General features: G+C 38.5%; 1 non-coding gene across 1 annotated transcript; it reads right to left on the bottom strand.

Moving 5' to 3' along the window:
- Positions 1 to 15,522: 15,522 nt before the first annotated feature.
- On the bottom strand, positions 15,523 to 15,626 carry LOC121165451. Its single transcript, XR_005885242.1, has one exon. It is a non-coding gene; the product is annotated as a U6 spliceosomal RNA (small nuclear RNA).
- Between the last annotated feature and the right edge of the window lie 2,183 nt (positions 15,627 to 17,809).

The raw sequence follows: 17,809 nt of genomic DNA, 5'->3' as shown, positions 1-17,809 counted from the left end.
GCCGGTTCTAGTCCTGGTGGCCCTGCTTCCTATCCAGCTCCCTGCTTGTGGCCTGGGAAAGCAGTTGAGGACAGCCCAAAGCCTTGGGAACCTGCACCTGTGTGGGAGACTTGGAGGAAGTTCTTAGCTCCTGGCTTTGGATTGGCATAGCACCAGCTGTTGTGGTCACTTGGGGAGTGAATCATTGGATGGAAGATCTTCCTCTCTGTCTCTCCTCCTCTCTGTATATCTGCCTTTCCAATTAAAAGAAATAAATCCTTAAAAAAATTGCAACATTAAGTGCAGAATTTAATAACCAATTCAACATACACACAGTAAGAGGAAATAATTCACAGAACTAAGAAAGACTGTACAATTGTCCCCAAACAGTAGATGATATATCCTGGGACCGATGTGTGGCATAACAAGCTACTGTCTGCAATTCTGGCATCTTTTAAAATCACTGATTGGAGTTCCCGCTATTTCACTGACAATCCAGCTCCCTGCTAATGCACCTGGCAAAACAGCAGGATCCATACACGGATATGGGAGACCTGGCTGTGGCTCCTGTCTCCTGGCTTTGACCTGGGCCAGTCCAGGCTATTGTGGCCATTTGGGAAGTGAACCAGTAGATGGAAGATCTGTCTTCTCCCTGTGGCTCCTTCTGTCTCTTTCTCTAGAATTTTGCTTTCAAATAAATAACATAAGTCTTCAAAAAATAAGATTCTACCCTTGGAGCATGCTGCACATCGGGGCCTTGGGAGGATATTGGGTGGCCATTTCCCATTTCCAGGTACTGAGGCAGTTGGGAGGCTGGGTGGGGCTTCTCCTTATATGCCTCCACTTTCTCCAAATGCAGGAGGAAGAAAAAGAAAATTTGGAAACAGTGGGCTCATCCACTTTCCCCTACTCCTCGACCCTTCCCACCCTGATCAACAATGTAAACACCATCTAAAATTAAAAAAAAAAATTAAGTAAGATTCTAGTTCTACTTTGTGGGTCCTATGAATATTATATCATATTTTAAAGCTTTCCATATATGACTATATTATGATTCTGTGTTTCCTAAATGCAATTACATTAGATAACAGAAATGTGGTAACCATGTATATGGAATAGATTATTATTCAGCTTTTAAAAAGAAAATCACTTGCAGAAACATGAATGAATCTTGAGGATATAAATGGTCTGTAATTATCCAGACATGGAAAGAAACATATGACCTCACATGCAGAGAGCAGAAAAGTTGAACCCAAAAGATCATAGAGTGGAGTGACGGTTGTTAGATGCTGCACGGTGAAGGAAATGGGAGATGTTGGCAAAGAATGCAAAGATTCAGAGAGACACAGCAGAAAAATTCCGAAGATCTGCTATACTGCATGGTGACATAAATAATAATAAGGATGTATTTCTAACCATAAATTTTAAGTTCTCTTCATCACCAAAAGTTGGTATGTATGTTAAGTGATAGATGAATTGTCTTACTTTATTAATTTTCTAATATATGTATAGATGAAATCATCCCATTGTATGCCATACATAAAGCACGGTGCGTTTTTGTCAATTAAAGCTAAGAAAAAGAGTTTGCAAGCCAGTAATCACATTTTGTAAAGGTCCAGTCATTGTTACAAAGCAAAAAGAAAAAATATATATAAATAAGGGGGAAATTGTGAAACTGCTATTGCTCACTTACAATAGATGTATATAAAAATTAAAACTAAATGTTTCAGGTGAATTAATGAGCTAATTATTTACAAATCACTGATAATTGTTGATGACTAGTGATTGTTGATAAGCAAAACAATAATATTTATAATCAACAAGACCAGTAAGCCAGCTCATAAAAATAGCTAATAAATAAATGAATGAATAAATAAAAGCATTTGGCAATAAATGAAATAATAACCTCAAATCATTTATTCATGTACTAGTAATGGACAATTAGAAAATAAAAATAAAGAAATAAATAAAATGCAAAAGGAAAATGAAAAAAACTACCACCAAGATCCACCTAGTTCACAGGAATCATCCTACAAACATGATAAGAGAAATTATTATAAGATCTTAAAAATTGGAGGAGGCATCATTTTAATAGAGATATAGAAGGTCTAAATCAAAAGAACAATCTAGAAAGACAAGCACAAAAACCTTACACTTCTCGTGAGTCTAACGATAGACCTTTTGTAACTAAAATACTGTGGTATTAAAACACAGAAAAAAGAATAGGTCCATAAACACACCTACACAAAACAGCAACATGAAACATTTTTAAAAGGTTATACAGCCTATATATAATTATAAGAGGAAAAAGGAATTGAAAGCACCAGAGGATGGCCTGAAGCCTTGGGACTTTGCAACCTCATTGGAGACCTGGAGGAGGCTCCTGGCTCCTGGCTCGGGACCTTGTGGCCATTTGAGGAATGAACCAGCAAGGAAAGATCTTTTTTCTCCGTCTTTCCTCCTGTCTGTAAATCTGCCTTTCAAGTAAAAAATCAAAAAAAAAAAATTAAAAAAAAAGAGGAGAAAGAAATATCTTCCGAGTATTTATTATGGGTTAAAACTGAAAATGTGAAAAATATGGAAAAATTACAAGCCTGTTGTAAAGGCTGTGAAGGACAAACTCTCCATAAGTTAACACTAGGTATTAGGCTGTGGATTTTTCTACATAGGACACAAAAGCCCCAGTGGAAGGGAAAAGTGGATATATTGGACTGCATCAAACTTAAAACATTTTCTATCACAAGGCACAATTTAGGGAGCAAAAATAGAAGCAGAACAACAAAAGATAACTGAAATATATGTATCTAATGAAAGAACTGAATTTAGAATAGAAACATAACCAATATATGACACTAAATAAAAAAGAAAATTACAGATATGCAAATAGTTTGAAGAGACAGTTCACAAATAAAAAAGTAAATATGAGAAAATAGATTTTTTATGCTTTCTGAGAGATGGCAATGAATAACACAACGTATTATTGCATGTCCTTCAGAGTGGTTAAAATTAGAAAGCATTGATCATCCAAAAAGATGATGAAGATATTAAAACTAGATCTCCCATACTCTGCTGACAGTGCTGTTCCTTGCTGCAGCTAATTTGAAAAAGTGATGACACCCCCCAAGGCTGGATGCATGCATACCACATGACTCAGGAGGCCTACTCAGAGGTATATCAGAAATGTTCCCACCTCTATAGGAAAGGACATAATATCAGTGTGCGCATCAACTCACTATCCAAAGTTTCTTGGTATGCACATAAGAGAACAAATAGCTTTAATAAATAACAATTAATATGCTACATGATTGGAGTTCCTAAACATATTAAGTAAAGTTAGCTAGATAAAGAAATGCCTTAAAAAAAGACTCATTTCTATCAAGTCAAAGCACAGACATAATAAAGAGGTATAGAATAATCTGGCGTATCATAGTCATCAGCTAATATCAGAGAACAGAATTCGGTGATATGATGTGGAGGGGATTTCTGAGGCCAATGTGAACTCAGGAATCAGGAGCTTCTTCCAAGTCTGCAATATTGGTACAGGGGCCCAAGGACTCGGGCGATCCTCTGCTGCTTCCTCGGGCACGTTAGCAGAGAGCTCGATCATTAGTGAAACAGCTGGAACTTGAACTGGCACCCACAGTGGATGTCCACACTACAGACAGAAAGATGCCACATGCTGGTCGGTCGTTCTTTCTTTCTTTCTTTCTTTCTTTCTTTCTTTCTTTCTTTCTCTCTCTCTCTCTCTCTCTCTCTTCTGCTTCAATCAATGTTTACTTTTACTGAAAGTAAATTACATGTTCACGATCTCTGTTTTGGATAATGTTCATTCATAAGCAGTACATAATTTTGAATTTACTATTTTGTTTACTGATTTAATACCTATTTGTAAAATACCTTAAAACTGCATTCCTTAGAATTTTCACTTGTTAGTAAATACTTTTAATATATTCCTAATGACTTGATAAAATATCAAAATATGTATGCTCCTATAACTTTTTTGCATTTTTCACAGCCCAGCATTTGCGTGACTTAAAATTCTACACTATTATAAATAGTACTGAAATGAGTATCCTTTTATATTTTTGACAATTGTTAAAAAATAACCTCCTGTATTTGCTGGGCGTAAGGGGTATGTATTTTTTGGGGGGAGATTTTTCTACAGAGAAGTATGCTGATTGAAGTCCTACAGACATTTTGTAGTTTTCCATGCAAGCGGTAAAACACTGAGGTTCAAAGCATAGAAAGCGCTTCCTGGTTATCCTAGCGTGAGAATCCTCGACAAGCAAAGCCATTGTTCCTCATCACAGGAAATCAAGATCAGCTTAGATTTCCCAATTCCCGTCTTTGGGCTGCAAAATCATTTTAATTGATACAAATCATTCTACTACAATGTTATGGGTTGAGCAGGACTTGATTTCCCCAAATTGATGCAGACATTAAAATCTCGAAGTCTTTCTCATTGAGAGTCAATGGGGATTCGTGCACATGGCTGACAGAGTAAGGTGATGACTGGATCTAACTGCGGCGCCTGAGAAGTGGGTCTGGCGGGCCACTGAAGGGCTGCCCTCAGAAGGGAATGCTTGTGCTCTGATTTGGTCACACAGCCCAGGTGGGCTCCCTCGGGCACTCTCATTCCTGGCTTTACAGCTTGATGCATCCACTCTCATAGCTAAACTACACCAGCCACTAGACGGATGGGGCCTGAATCTGAACTTGCGACTCTTCAAATCACACACGGAAATAAATCATTTCCTTGCCCCAGACGTGCTTTCTGTCTGTTGTAGTGACAAGTAGACTAAGAGATACAGTCATGCTATCAAAGGGACCAACTCTACATGTGGAATGAATGCAGATTTTAAGGGAACCAGACCTATTTTAATTGCAGCCTTGTATTTATGCAATTAGCTTTTGAATGGTTTTTAGGTTTCTGAGCCTTACTTTTCACTGAGGTGAAAGATGATAATTATAAATAATATATAGGATTGCTTTGAACCCTGAGATATAATAGATATAAAGAATCTCACATATTATCTGGCATAGTTGTTATTCAATAAAAGAAGGTTTTTTTTTTCTCTCTTTTCAGTGCTGATATGCTTTCAGCTACCCATATTAACAGGTCAAGTAGTATAAATAATTCTGAAACTTCATATCTTATTGGACCTTTTATTGCTGATGATAAAATATAAAGCAGTTGATTTATTTCAGAATCTCCACCTGCTCCAGCCCTCGAATCCAAAGTAAGGACACTGAATACCGTACAAACTGCAGAATCAATCTATAAAGAATTAAGAGTGGGTCTCAGGTCTTATTTTATGCTCAGAAGCTTGAATCATTACGAAATTAAAAGCCCCTTTGCACGTTGTGTTTTCATTTGGCCTTTAATAAGTAACTCTCAAATGTCTAGCCTCTTTAAAAGGGGCTTTTAAAAATCAAATCAGAGGTTAAGAAAGGGTTCTGCTTAACAATATTTTTTCTATGTGAATACTATCGTTAAGACAATTACCACTGATCACCTTTTAATGATATTTCAAAAGTACTTGAATAATTTTAAAAAGGTCACACAAAGCTACATAACTTATGAAACTGAACAGCACGCACAGGGCTTCTGCATTTGTTCAGACACGGACCAGGTTTCCATTCCTGCAGGCTCACAGACGGTTTTCTCCTTAGCAGTTTGCCAAATGTATTTTAGAATGTCCAAAATTTAAAATGTTGATGTATGTGAACCAACTACATAATGAAAAAACTCCATGCACCATTAAAATGATAATGTGAATCACTCCTATTTCCCTCCAACATGCCAAGTGCCACTAACCAGATCACACGGAAAGAACTGGAAAGGCAAATTAGTAATATTTTTGAGTGGAAAAGATAGGTAGACATGCCCAGTCAACGCTGACATTTTTGTGCTTTGTTTTGTTTTTTAAGAGGATTTTTTTTCCTTTTTGTTGCAAATATCAAATTATGACCATGGAATATGTATAACAAGCTCCAATCCAATTCTTGATTATTCAGAGCCTAATCATACAGTTTGTGTTTTACCCTAGCCATTTGCTGCTACTTTTCCTGCCTGCTGCCTGCCTTTTGCCATTTCACTGCTTGTTAGTCTTTGGCCAGAGTATCCCAGAAAAAGAAATTTTAAAAAAGAGGTGGGGGCGGGGGGAGGCAGGCCAAACGATTTGAACTTCTTCCAGTTTTGTCTAAAGTTCCCACAGGAGTTGCTGAGGATACATGTTCATAGATTCCGAGATTGTCTGACTCTTGCTAGACTTTCTCAATTCTCCACACCTCTGTTAAAACTGCGGGGATAATTATTTTGTGAGCACCCTATTCTGTAGAGAAAAAGACAGCTACTTTGTTCAAGAAACACACACACACACACATCTAATGTGTGATATGGCATATACAAAGCCAAAATCATTTGCTCTCCATGTGGTTGTGTCCTAGAGGAAATGGGCAATGTTAATTCCTGTCCAGATACCCCTAAAACACATTGCATATTTCTTGGCTGATTCCTCCAGAATTTATCTTCCTCTTACAGAAAAACAATTCCTAATAACTATCCTATTATCTCTTACATCATTGACAGTGACATGATTAGCTGAGACAAAAGAATTCATTACTCTTAAAAATCAGCTTAAAGACTTAAATAGAAGATTAATGGAATTGTAACTCCTTATGAAGGACCGTACTGTTGTGACAATATGGGGAAAATCAGTGTGAGGTGAAAAATGGGAGGGGAGGGGGAATCCAAGACTCTAAAGACTTGTATCATAAAATTCAAAATTTTAAATAAAATTACAAAGAAGGAAACAGATATATGAACAAAATCCACAAGAGCTGTCCTTGGGGAATATTTTTTTGAATTTGGAACCCACAGGGGTTGGATTCAAACTGCAGCCCAGATACTCCATTGGTGTTACTGAGTTTTTAAATGTTACTATTTTTAATAGTCTATAATGAGTATGGTGATACCAGTAAATGCTAGAGGGCTATAAAGAAACTAGGACTCTCAAACATTGCTAGTGGGAATACAACATGATGCAGAGCTTATGAAAAACAATGAAAACATTTAGGCAAGTTCTTATGGAGTTAAGCATTCACTTTTGTAAGACCCAGAATTGTTACTGCTAGGTACTGCTCTACACAATGAAAACATATGTCCACGAAAATCTCTATGTGGACCTTTCAAAGAAGGCTTATTCATAATTGCAAAATTCCAAAAACAATTTAACTGTTCCTCGACTGATGAATAAATAATTAAATCCAGGTATTCTTGCCATAGTATATTGTTACATAATAATAATTTTAAAAAAACCCTACCAATTTGCATAACAAGAATGGATCTTAAATAGACTTTACTAAGTGAAAGAAGCCATATCTAACAGTGAACATATTATTCTGTTTGAGGCAATAAATGTCCTAAAGGCAAATTACTGAGATAAAAATTAAATCAAGAATATAAGGAGGTGAAAGAGGCATTTTACAATTGGGAGTATTTTGAGGCCGCTGAAATTGGTTTCATGAATTTCATGGTGTATAAATGATTCTATACATTTGCTAAACCCACATCCTTCTGCATAATACAGAGAATTAGTATCACAGTTTAAAAAAATAGATCAGGATTTGAGAGTAAAACAAAAACTACCATAAATGAGTCAACTATCTTACAAATGAAATTTGGGAGAAGAGAAAAAATTGACCTAAATTTACTTCAGAAAACATTATTTTTGCTGAAATTATAAGAGAAAGGATAGTTTCCATAAACACTGCACTTTAGTTAGAAAACTTATTTCTTACAAAGGAATGAGTTACCTATTCGGGATCTAATTTACATATATATAGAAAGTGATCAAATGGGTAATGGAACATAGAAAATAAGAACCAGATTTCTCTGTGTCACAGAGAGCTTAATAAGAATAGGGAAATGTTATCCTGAACATGATGTTGTCAAATTCGATCTGAAAATGTCAGTAGGAATTAATTTTAACATACCCGGATAAATACATAAGTAATGTCACCTTATACACAAGTGTTTTCTAGTTCTGTCTCCAAGATCTAGAGTCTAGAGCAATGGCTTCCCCGGGGGACATGGCAACAGTGTTTCAATCTGAGTTTCCAACACTAAGTTTCAAGAAAAGGAAGCACAATTTCCGAGTGAGGTGCTGCTCACAAGTCTGGGATAGCGATCCTTACACCACCCAGTACACCTTGTAATCTTTGTGATGTCACAAAGTAACCAAGTGCTCAAACAAACAAACAAACAAACAAAAAAAGCAGCTTGCTGAAAAAGAACGTGCACCAGTAGGAAAGAGTGTCCCAACACCAAAGCTGGGACACACTGAGTAACAACGACAATGTCACATTATTTTCCATAGTATGATATATAAACAAGTGAATAAAAATGAGTGGAAAAGTGATAGCACTTGGGCCCAGCCCAGTAACCAAGTGGCTAGTCCTCACCTTGCACCTGCCAGGATTCCTTACGGGTGTCAGTTCTAATCCGGGTGGTCCTGCTTCCCATCTAGCTCCCTGCTTGTGGCCTGGGAAAGCAGTCGAGCACAGCCTGAGACCTTGGGACCCTGCACCCACATGGGCAGCCTGGAAGAGGTCCCAGGCTCCTGGTTTCGAATCAGCTCATTTCTGGCCATTGTGAATCATTGGATGAAAGATCTTCCTCTCTGTTGCTCCTTCTATCTGTATATCTGACTTTCCAATAAAACTAAATAATAATTTAAAAATACTTAAAAAAAAAGAAGTTTCTTAGAGAATAATTTCAAGTTCTAAGGAAATTAAAAATAATGCCCCAGGGGTTAGTGTTACCATGCTGCTGCTGGTTAAACAATGCCAGCATCCCATATTGGAGTGCAGGTCCAAGTCCCAACTGCTCTATTTTTCATCTTGCTATCTGCCAGTGTACCTGGGGGAGCAGTGAACGTTGGCCTGTGCACTTAGACCTTGCTGTTCATGAGGAAGAGCCAGATGGGGTGTTGGCTTCCTGCCTTGGCCTGGCTGTTGAGGCCATTGGACAGTAATCAAGCCAATGGAAGATCTCTCTCTCTCCTTCTGTCTCTGACATTCTGTCTTTCAAACAAGTAATTCTTTCTTTTTTTGTGTGTGTGTAAGCTACTATTTTTTTTTAAAAAAAGGAATGCAGAATAAAGAAGAATTGAGAAACTAAGTATTGTAAGCAAAGATAAGCCAATAATCACCAATACTAGTAAATGAAAATTTGAGGAGAAACAAAATGTTTGCATAGCTTGCACAAATGCCTCCCTCAACAGATTAATGATACAGAGGCAAAATGTAGCTTTACATTGGAAAACTCAACATATCACCTTGCTTAAGACCATTGTAAGTATGCACTGTCATGTCTGTGTTGATCCTACAAAGGAGAAAAACGTACCATTCCTGTAATATTCTGGCCAAAAATGCATAACCTTAATATAATTATGAATCATAAGTCAAAGGTTATTTTATACAAGAACTGAGAGGTACTTTTTAAAAAAGTGTCAAAATACAACAAATCAGAAAAGGCCGAAGAACACTCATGGCCTGGATGAGCTAGCTGCTAGTATCAGGGATGTGAGTCCTCAGTTGAATTTTACAATAAAAGAGAAAAAAATCATAATGCAAAAACTGAAGAACTATACATAAAGTCTATAGTTTCTATCAACAGTATAGCAGTACAAAGCTATTAAGTATTTGTGATGAGATAGATATATATCATCAATAACAATTCATTTGAATAGACATTTATTAAAATGATACAATTTCCTGTAGCTTAAGTCTATCCTATAGGATATAACTAACATACACTGGATTGAAGGACAACGGAAATCATGTAAACATAAGGCTTTAAAATAATGACTTAATGATAATAGCACAGTTCTCTTTTCAAGTCACTACTACAGATCAGTAATGTATTCAGTGCCGACTCTTTCATGTTCTTTAAATATGTGGAATCTTCACATAGCTGCAACTTTGGTGTCTTCTCCATTTCAAGTGCAGAAATGGAGATGCTAATTTTGATTGTTCCAAAGCAACACAACAGTAGTTTCCTAGCTCTCCAGTGCATAAGGCAGTCATTCCAAAGCTTCTACTGTTGTTGAAAAGTCACAGGGAAAAAAAAGCACCCTAGTTCCCTACAAGACATGTCTAATGCACAGATTGTAAGATTTCCAGGTGCGGGCCCGGCAAGATAGCATAGCAGTTAAAGTCCTTGCCTTGCATGCGCCAGGATCCCATATGGTTGCCGGTTCTAATCCTGGCAGACCCGCTTACCATCCAGTTTCCTACGGCCCGAGAAAGCAGTTGAGGATGGCCCGAAGCCTTGGGACCCTGCACCCGTGTGGGAGACCCGGAAGAGGCTCCTGGCTCCTGGCTTCGGATTGGCATAGCATCGGCTGTTGCAGCTCACTTAGCGAGTGAATCATCGGACGGAAGATCTTCCTCTCTGTCTCTCCTCTCTGTATATCCCCCTTTCCAATAAAAATAAAATAAATCTTTAAAAAAATAAATAAATTGGCTCAGCTCCAGCCATTGTGGCCGCTTGGGGAATGAACCTTAGGACAGAAGATCTTCCTTTCTGTCTCTCCTCCTCTCAGTATGTTCGCTTTTCCAATAAAAATAAATAAGTCTTAAAAAAAAAAAAAGACTTGGGCCCGGCGCGGTGGCGCAGTGGTTAAGGTCCTCGCCTTGCACGCCCGGGATCCCATATGGGCACCGGTTTTAATCCCGGCAGCCCCGCTTCCCTTCCAGCTCCCTGCCTGTGGCCTGGGAAAGCAGTCGAGGACGTCCCAAAGCTTTGGGACCCTGCACCCGGAAGAGGCTCCTGGCTTCGGATCGGCATAGTATCGGCCCGTTGCGGGACGGAAGACCTTCCTCTCTGTCTCTCCTCTCTGTATATCCGCCTTTCCAATGAAAAAATAATAAAAATAAATCTTTAAAAAAAAGACTTCCAGGTGCAAATCTGTGGATGTAAAATTTTAGTTCTAGTGGAAGTTTCTAGATGACAGTCCTTTCCTTCCTCTATATTTCCACCACCCTCTCTCATCTTAGGCCCCTCCAGCTGGATGCGTCCATGATACCATGTTCACAGTGATGCTTCTGTCAATGCTGTAGTATACTTCCAGGTCTGTCTTAGACTCTCTTAAACCTTCCCTGGCACTGAATCTCAACAATGCTCAGAGTCAGCTTCACACTACTGCTCTCTAGGTTTTTAAACCAAATATTTAGTTTCTAGCTTCTTGCCTCTTATATCAAAAGCTTTTTAAGCACAGGCACCAATACGGCATAAACAATAAATCTTTTTTAAAGATTTATTTTGTTTTTATTGGAAAATTAGATATACAGAGAGGAGGAGAGACAGAGAGGAAGAACTTTTGTTTGTTGATTCACTCTCCAAATGGCCTCAACGGCCGGAGCTGCTCCGTCCTCAGAATGAGTGTGTGGGAAACACGCTAGCCAGCAGGTAGCCAGCACCAGACCTGGAGTCCCTGCCCCGTTTCACCTGGGCTTTTATGGGGTCTTGAGAGCGGGGAGGGTAGGTAACAACACAACAGCTCCCCCTCGGGGTCCAGGTGATGATAGGTGAGCAGAAAGCATTAACAGGTGGAGTTGGTGTTCCAAAAAAGCAGCCTGTCCAGACCGTATCAGTGCTCCTCTTCCTCTCATTTTCTATTGCGCATGTCCTACATCAGAATGCCGTTCTGATAGGAACTGTCACCCCCTCCCTTCCGTCAGTGCTGGCACCATGAGGCAACGAATGTGCGTCAGCATGAAATGTATTTAAGGGCTTGCAGACTAAGCCAAAATGACTCTTCTGCCCTGTGACCTCCTCATCATTGAGAACAGGTTTATCTGTAGACTCCCAGACGTTCCCTGGTGAGTACCATGAATTAACAGTCTTTTCTTAACTTAAAGCACTGCCCTGCTTGGGTTTCTCATACACACACACACACACACACACACACACACACACACACACACACACACACACCATTCACAGACGTACGAACACTTGAAAAATCTACCAGAGGTGAATGGATGATGAGCTCATCAGTTCCACAATTACACAAAGTTTAAATTGAAACTTGGAATCATCAATAATATGCTACTATTTTCTCTACCTGGACCATCTTTTTCTTTCTAGACCCCTGTGAAGTCTTTCCCTGTATCTATCCTCCAAGAATAGTTGGCCCTGTGTCTCTGATACTATTCACAGTTTCAATGCCAATTTTACTTTTTTTCCATTGTTATTATATTTTTGATAATCTTTACATAATTAATTAGGGTCCATGCCAATTTTTAAATCATTGTGTCAAATATCTATTTTCTTTTTAAAAAGATTTATTTATTTTTATTGGAAGTAAGATATACAGAGAGAAGAGACAGAGAGGAAGATCTTCCATCTGCTGATTCATTCCCCAAATGGCTACAACAGTCGGAACTGAGCTGATCCAAAGCCAGGAGCCTGGAGCGTCTTCTGGGTCTCCCACACAGGTGCACGGTCCCAAGAAATGCCTATTTTCTTACATATTTTCTAGGCTCCTAGAGATAGTGGTTCAATACCTATTTGGCCAGTACAAGGACAGCATCCCGTCCATTATTTCTGGTTTAATGAAATTAAGAAGTGAAATCATACATTATATACCACATGTAAAAATTTGTCTTGATATGCCATTTTAAAATCTTGGGCTTTGGTTTCCTAAGTTAAAGAATGCATTACAATTTTGGTTATGACAGACACCCAAGACCTGATGGTAAGCTGTATCTTACTGTAAGTTAAAGGTGTTTTATTCTGCTTACTATGTAGCTGCATGGCAATCAGAATTTTAAAAATAATTCTATGGAGCTAATGTGATTTATAGTATAACAGAGATCAAAAACAGCATGCTTTGGGAGTGTAGAGGAAATAATCGCAGCTTTTGATGTGAGATGTGTCAAAACAGGTAGATCTCTAGCCCAACTTTTAAAGTCGAAAGGAAAAGCATTTGAAGGGAAGACATAACTAGAACAAAAGGCCAAAGATTGATGAGCCTATAGAGTAGCCAAGGAACAACAAAGAGGCAAAAAATAGCTGCTATTTAGGGTTTGTGACTGATTCAGGGAAAAGGTGGCCTGGAAAATGATAGAATGTGGGAAAGAACAATTGTAGAGTACTGATCGAATTGTTTCAACTATTTATATACTAAAGAAAATCAGATTTTTGGAGGAAAATGATGCGATATTTCAGCAAGGTAGCACAGCAGTAGGTGTAAGCCTGGAGATCGGTTGCAGTTTCAAAAGACACTAACTACGGATACCCTGTGCTCTCACTCATCCTTCTCACGCTCAGACTTGGCAATCTGACAATGAATGCAACATAAGTAACTCTCTCTGTGAGGCATGATCCTCATTAGGGATCTCCCTCAAGGCAGCCAATTTCAGAAAAGACAACAATTATTTTGTCTTTTTAAAGATCCGTTTCAAAAATTTTTGTTAATCCATTCAACTCACTTTCATGATTAATATAAATTTCCATGAGTAGTATAAATCTTTCTAACCCAGCTGATTTTTCTAACTCTGGATGACAAAGTTTAATGAAGTCTTATAGCCAGCCCTTACTAACCAACAAACTCAAATTTTATGTGTTAAAAATCATTTGTTCTTGGGGTTGGTATTGTGGCAAAATGGGTTAAGCCAATGTTTGTGACCCATGATGGTCCACTTTCAATCCAGGTACCTCATAATGTGCCTAGGAAGCAACAAATGATGGTTCAAGTACTTGTGGAAAACTTAAGATGGAATTCCTGTTTCCTGGTTTTGATCTGGGCCAGTCCTGGTTGTTGTGGCCACTGGAGAGTAAAGCAGTAGTTGGAAGATATCAGTATCTTTAAAACTTGCCTATTCTAAATCAAATCACTACATTTTCATTTATCTCCTATAAAAGAGAAATAATCTGCAATATTCTCTACAAACCTCTCATTCAGAATTCGGTACCTTTCCTCATTCACTATTTCCCAGATGAGATAGATTGGTTAGAAGTAGTAAGGTCTGGACTGAGTGAATAGAATACAAAGAAAGGGATAAAACTCAAGTTCTACAGATGTGCCAGTTTGGCGAAGATTCATATGAATTATGAATGGAATGTCTCGTGATTCATATAAATTATAAATGTCTCAATGAGGTGCCCACATCAGGCTAGAATGGGGTTTGAGCTGAGCTTCTACACCAGAATCAAACACAGAATGAAGGAAAAGCTACATGGCACAAGTTGGGAGGTCGATGGGAAGCAGGGCCACTGGCACCCAAATGGGATCCCTGTGTGTACAAGGTGAGGACCTTAGCTGCTAGGCTACCTCTCCGGGCCCAAAGATTTTTTGAAAAAAGGATGACAAGAAATGGAAAATACAAAATACAGGGGAGTATCAAATGTTTACCCCTGAAAGTTACAAGTTACACAAGGAGCTCCTCAGAGGTTAATTTTAAGAAAAGAAACACTTACTTTAACCATATCTCATTGCTTCTTTGGGTCAACTGCTTTCTAAATTCATCTTTGACAATCAACTCTAAAGCTGAGTCTTGCAATGGGTATCTTTTGTGAATTTTCACAAGTCCAGCATGCTCCCACAGAGGTGTCCCCCAGCAGTGGAGGAGATCATCAGCCATTTCACTGTGAGTCCATCCTTGCACTGCATGTATGCAGACTTATTTCTCTCTGTTTCTACCTATGAAAATATTAATTTCCACTACACTTCCATTATGCATTCCCTTAGGTACAGTCCACCGTGGGGAAAAAAATGGTGAACCTTCATTCCCATGAAATTGATGAGCATGTAACAAAGGTATCAGTGTGACCCTAGAGTGGTGAAAAGGAGACTCCAATGTCTTCCTCTAGGAATAAATGCCAGTGTGCATCCCATGTGACACTAATGAAAGTACAATAAAGACTGGATCATCGTTACTTACGGGCAGTAGCAATTACAGGGACACTGACAATCTCAGGTGATTACAATCTGTTATGGATGATTGGTTAATAAATTGCATCACAAGATCTTATTACGGGGCCTGGTGCGGTAGCCTAGGGGCTAAAGTCATCACCTTGTACGCACCTTGTGGGTGCTGGTTCTAATCCTGGTGGCCCTGCTTCCTATCCAGCTCCCTGCTTGTGGTCTGGGAAGGCAGTCAAGGATGGCCCACAGCCTTGGGACCCTGTACCTGTGTGGGAGACCTGGAGGAAGTTCTTAGCTCCTGGCTTTGGATTGGCATAGCACCAGCTGTTGTGGTCACTTGGGGAGTGAATCATCAGATGGAAGATCTTCCTCTCTGTCTCTCCTCCTCTCTGTTATCTGACTTTGCAATAAAAATAAATACATAAAAAAGAAATAAAATCATAAAAGATCTTATTACAAAAGGTATAAATAGCTACAAAGTACAATAAGGTAAAATTCCCAGGTAAAATCCTTAGATTTGACATTACATTACCTTTTATTAGAGCAAGCTGACCTTTTGGGATTGGCTCATTTCCCTTAGCATAATGGTCTCCAGTTTGGCCCAAAAACCATGAAACACTTCTTGAATTTGCATATCATCCTTGTGCAGAGGCTATGCTAATCTCTGTATTATTCCAATTTTAGTATATGTGCTGCCGAAGTGAGCATGGCTGCTACACTTTTGATCCAACTTCCTGCCAATGACCTGGAAAAGCAGCACAGAATAGCCCAATCAGGCCCCTGCACGCTCATGAGAGACCCAAAGAAGCTGGCTCCCAGTCTTGGACCTGCTCAGCTCTGGCTTTTGTAGTCATGGGGAGTGAACAAACAAATGAAAGATCTCTTTGTCCCGACCCACTCTCTAAACTCTTTCAAGTAAAATAAATGTGCCTTTTGAAAAAGTAATTAAAGACCAATTTTATATCATTGTTTCTATCTTAAAGAAAAGCAAAGATTTATTTAAAAGGCAGAGTGACAGAGAGGGAAAGACAGACATTGTCCAGCTCTGATTCATACCCTGCAGATGGCCACAATAGCCAGGGCTGAGCCAAATTTAAGCCAGAAGTCATGAATTCTACTGAGTTTTGTTCCTTGTGAGTGTCAGGGACTCAATCACTTGACCCTTTAATTGCCGTTTGCCCAAGCCATTTGTACAAAGAAGGGACAACAGCCCAGAGTGTAGTATGGGATGCACTGTAAGTGGCTTGATTCACTGCACCACAATTATTCTGACCCAATGTTATTTTCCTTCCATTTGACTTCCTGGATTAAGTATATAACAGAAGTATCTGTATAAAGGATCAATTTTAAGGATACAAGTATTCAAATAGTCTTTGGTGTAAAGAAGGAAATGGCACAAGAAGATGCTAGGCACTGAATTACTTATCAGTGTGCATACCACACATAAATCACCCTTTTCTTCTCTATCCTCTAACCAATCTCTTGCTGCTCGTCCTCCCAGGTATGAATAGAAACCATAAGTGAAAGAAGAAATAACTCTTGCATTACCGGAAGCACACAATAAAATAAACTGCTTGGTGTGATTGTTCAGTTTGGGCTCGCAAGGTCACTGAAAAAGATTAGGTTTTGCTTGGGTTGGCACCAGCTGAGCAGGCAAGCAACATAAACTGTAGGTGAGGACAGATCTGTGTTGTGCAGAGTCCCAGAGGACAGGCAGCCGGATGGCTCTGCCACGCCAGATGACCAGCCATGGACATAACTCTAAATATGGAACTGTGTTCGTTGGCCTTCCCCAGGGATTCTGAGATCACTGTTCCATAGACAAGCTTAGTGAATTGTCAATAAAGCAGATGGAAGTCAGAATTCCCATCAATTCAAGGCTTCAGTTTAAGTTCTTTGAGTTGGTTAGAAATGGAAATCTGAATTGCACATATCTCCTGCGCAATCTGTATATGATATTCATGGGTAATAATGATCTTGAAAGTAAATCATATTGGAAAATGTTGATGAATTCAGGTAGAATTTCTATGGTGCTTCTGTCTTATACTTTTAGCTCTCAAAACCCTCATCTCCTTCCACATCCAGCCCCCACTTTTTTGGGACTGTTTCTTACTTTGCTTTAAAAAAATATATTTAATTTTATTTTAAAATAGTTGTTAACAGATTCAATGTGACTGGTATATACACTTTTAAGGACATAATGATATTCCTACCTTCCTCCCATTTTTCTTCCACCCTCCTTCTTCCTTTCTTTTGCAGTAGTTTTTGCAATAACATATTTTACATTTTTATTGCAGTAAAAAAGGCTTAATACTTCACCAAATAAGGAGCTTAACAAGTAAAATGCAGAAGCATCATAGTTTAGTGGGAATACAGACAAGACTATAAATAATATTTGAATGGAAAAATGGCCATTTCACCCAGTTACAGTATGTTTTAAAGTAATCACAGATCATTCAATACATACTATAGTAGTATGAAATTCTTACCCATTAGTTTGGCTAAAGTGTAAAATTTTTACAAAACTAAATTTGCACTAATATTGACACACAGACGTTTCTTCATTCCTTTCTTTTTCCTTCCTTTTTTCTTTCATCCTTCCTTCCCTATTTTCTTTCCTTATTTTCATAATTCATTCTTTCTTCCTTCCTTTCTTCTTTCTTCCCTTCCTCCCTTTTTACTCATTTTTAGCTCTCACAAGTCAGACAAAACATGCAGTATTTCTCTTTGTGGGCCTGATTTATTTCACTCACCCTACTGTCTTTCAGTTGAGTTCCTTGCAAATGACAGAATTTAGTTTTTTTTTAATATTTGAATAATGTTCCATTGTGCATATATGCCACATTTTTTAAATCCATTCATCTATGATGGACACCTTGATTTATTCCAAA

This window comes from Ochotona curzoniae, unplaced genomic scaffold, assembly GCF_017591425.1.
Source record: "Ochotona curzoniae isolate NIBS_2020 unplaced genomic scaffold, NIBS_Ocur_1.0 contig_883, whole genome shotgun sequence".
In the NCBI taxonomy this organism is placed as follows: Eukaryota; Metazoa; Chordata; class Mammalia; order Lagomorpha; family Ochotonidae; genus Ochotona; species Ochotona curzoniae.
The sequence above is the reverse complement of the archived record's forward strand: the minus strand, read 5'-3'. Positions and strand labels throughout refer to the sequence as shown.